Genomic DNA, 4,173 nt, shown 5'->3' with positions numbered 1-4,173 from the left:
CTAAATATAATAAACAATTTTCAAAATAAATATGTATCAGTGTTTATCAAACAATTATGTAATAGTACTAATTGAAATATTTGATGCAAGAAAGTTCACAACCAAAAGCAAGTTGCCTTGTGGTAAAAGCACGTTGCCTAGTGGTAAAGGGATGCTTTTTGTGTCCATTTTTTATATTTAAACTTTTAACGACCAAATAATAAAGACTGCCACATGGAATTAAAAAATAATTAAATAATGGAAAAGATATAAAAGCCATGACCGAATCCACTAAAAGACTAAAATTAAGGATTCTGAGATTCGCCCTGATCACTTCAATTTTTTTAAACTACTAAGATACTCAATCTTTATTTTCAATTTATAAAAAATAATTAATATAAATTTTTTGAGCAATGCTATTTAGTATGAAGGAATTTGAACAAGAAACACAAGAATGTACATGTGTCATTAATTTAATGGATAACTTTTTATTTATTATAAATTAAATTTCCTTTTTAATAGGAATCATGGGGTGGTTGGGATAAAGAATGGTTGAGATTTATTCTTGCTTTTCTTATTTTTACTTTTTCTTACTAATAAGCATTTTCCAAATTTTTTATATGGACAAAAAGTAAACAGAAGTACTTTAATCTAAATATACTATTGTTTGGATGATTATTATATATTATTAAAATTCTTTTAATTTAAATTTTTAGTGATTTCTTAATAAATAAAATATTATTTATGTTAATTAAATTCTAACTTATTTCAGATATAAGTTAATATACTTCAAATATTAACAATTTTAACTAGCTTTTTGAATACTTAAAAAAATAAAACAATATATATTCAGTAAAAAAATTCATAAAAATGTATTTTGTTTTGCTTACTATAATAAGAATTTAAAACTTTGAATTGTCTGGGTGATTATATATACTATATTTATAAATTTCCTAAAATAAATTAGTTTAATTCCATATTTAAATGTTTCTAATTTTAATTTAATATCATTTATTATAATTAAAATTTAACTTATTCTATAAATATATATATATATATATATATATATATATATATATATATATATATATATATATATATATATATATATATATATATATATATATATATATATATATATATATATATATATATATGTCCGTGTGTGTCATTTTAATTGTTATTGTCTCAACAAATTAAGAGTTTTAGTAAGAAGTTTGTGTTTCTTGAAGATAATATCATGACAAAGTTAGGAAGCATTCTTCTGATGATGTGTGTTTTGTTCGCTCTCATGAGCCACACTTTGGGATCTCGTCCATCTATTATAGGTATACACCTATCATAAGTTAGTATTATTATTGTTATAACCTATATAATTCTAAATAGTTTTCATAAATATTTTTTTAAAATATATATCCTACATACTAATTTAAATTATATTTAAATGAGTTTGTTATAATTATGTTTTCTTAATTGGTGTGGACGCAGGATATACAGACGATGTTGTCAATTTTTGTCCAAAAACTTTGAATGTGCCAGGACAGTGTAGTGATTCTCGAACTTGTGGGGACGAAGTCAACGCTGCAGTTGGAGCAAGTGGCATGGTTCATCAATGTACTTGTCAAGACCTTGCAGAAAATAAACGTCTTTGCACATGTTTAGTTAAGTGTTAATTGTCAAAAATAGTCCTTTTGATAATGACCTAAAATGTAATGATATTAGACACTTAAAAAAATTCTTATAATGCCATAATATTCCAAAATATGTGTTTTTTATATTTAATTCTCCATTTAGAATAATAGTGAAAATAAAAAAAATTTGTGATAATATTTAAATATCAAGCGTGATAATTCTCAAAAAGATTCCCTTATTTTTATAATATTAGTAATAATTAAAGAAATAAAAATATTTTTTTGAAAAGATACGTTATTTTTGGAATTTTTAAATATTGATCAAAATGGATCAAAACTCAGTAAGATGCATTTAATATGGAATCAATAAATCTTAAACGTTAATTAAATCTGACGGCTGATATTAATAGTTCTCATTTATCATAATAGATGTCGTCCCAAACCATTTGGAGGCCTCGTTCTATTTTAAAATTAGACCTTTAATAAATATAAATATAGTAAATTAAAAAATAATTTTTATTTAAATTGTAAATAAAATTAAATATATCAAGACCAAATTGGTATAGAAATATTCTTTAGAAATTTGACTTATCAAAGTTTAGTTTTTTTAAAAATTTTCTACTCTTACAATTCTAGATTTATAGGAAAGTTAATACAATTTAATAAAAAGAAATGATTCTTTGAACAATTTCAACAATATTAATAATAAAGTTTTAACTTAATAAATAAAAAAAAATATGAAATTACAAATTCTCAAAGTCTCACAACTATTATGTCAAATTTATTAAATTGCCAATTCACAATGGTAGAAAAATATAAATATTTTCAAATTTATATTTTAAAAATTTCCATACATCTATAAAACCCTTGAAATTTTTAAAACATTATATTATTTACTTTGAAAATTGTTTATTATAATTTAGTTAATGTTTAATTATGTTTTATATTATTAATATAGTATTTAAATATGTATGTTAGTTAGCGAAAAATTTGTAGGTTAAATTTTTATGTTATCTAAAATTTAAAATGAATTAGTATTTTTTTATGCTAGTGAAATAAGTCAATATGCTCCGAGTTAATTCACAATTAAATAATTTAGTATTTTAATAATTAAAAAAATTAAATATATTGTTAATGAAATATACATACTATATTTATAAATTTCCTAATATGAATTAGTTTAATTCCATATTTCAATGTTTCTAAAACTAATATACTATCATTTATTATAATTAAAATTTTACTTTTTCCATATATATATATATATATATATATATATATATATATATATATATATATATATATATATATATATATATATATGTATATATATATCTGTGTGTGTGTGTGAAATGAAAGTGTAATAGAAATATATAACCAATTGAAATAATTTAAATATATTAATTGGAAAAAATAAATAATAATTAAAATTTAAAATATTTAAAACATAGAATTAAAAATATAAAATAATTAATTTAAAAATATTTAAAACATAGTATTAAAAATATATAATAAATAATTTTTTTTAATATGAATTAAATATTTAATTAATAAACTAATATTATTAAACCTAATAAAACGTTAACTAAATATAATAAACAATTTTCAAAATAAATATGTATCAGTGTTTATCAAACAATTATGTAATAGTACTAATTGAAATATTTGATGCAAGAAAGTTCACAACCAAAAGCAAGTTGCCTTGTGGTAAAAGCACGTTGCCTAGTGGTAAAGGGATGCTTTTTGTGTCCATTTTTTATATTTAAACTTTTAACGACCAAATAATAAAGACTGCCACATGGAATTAAAAAATAATTAAATAATGGAAAAGATATAAAAGCCATGACCAAATCCACTAAAAGACTAAAATTAAGGATTCTGAGATTCGCCCTGATCACTTCAATTTTTTTAAACTACTAAGATACTCAATCTTTATTTTCAATTTATAAAAAATAATTAATATAAATTTGTTGAGCAATGCTATTTAGTATGAAGGAATTTGAACAAGAAACACAAGAATGTACATGTGTCATTAATTTAATGGATAACTTTTTATTTATTATAAATTAAATTTCCTTTTTAATAGGAATCATGGGGTGGTTGGGATAAAGAATGGTTGAGATTTATTCTTGCTTTTCTTATTTTTACTTTTTCTTACTGATAAGCATTTTCCAAATTTTTTATATGGACAAAAAAGTAAACAGAAGTACTTTAATCTAAATATACTATTGTTTGGATGATTATTATATATTATTAAAATTCTTTTAATTTAAAGTTTTAGTGATTTCTTAATAAATAAAATATTATTTATGTTAATTAAATTCTAACTTATTTCAGATATAAGTTAATATACTTCAAATATTAACAATTTTAACTAGCTTTTTGAATACTTAAAAAAATAAAACAATATATATTCAGTAAAAAAATTCATAAAAATGTATTTTGTTTTGCTTACTATAATAAGAATTTAAAACTTTGAATTGTCTGGGTGATTATATATACTATATTTATAAATTTCCTAAAATAAATTAGTTTAATTCCATATTTAAATGTTTCTAATTTT

This window comes from Vicia villosa, linkage group LG6, assembly GCF_029867415.1.
Source record: "Vicia villosa cultivar HV-30 ecotype Madison, WI linkage group LG6, Vvil1.0, whole genome shotgun sequence".
NCBI classification, from domain to species: domain Eukaryota; kingdom Viridiplantae; phylum Streptophyta; class Magnoliopsida; order Fabales; family Fabaceae; genus Vicia; species Vicia villosa.
The sequence above is the reverse complement of the archived record's forward strand: the minus strand, read 5'-3'. Positions refer to the sequence as shown.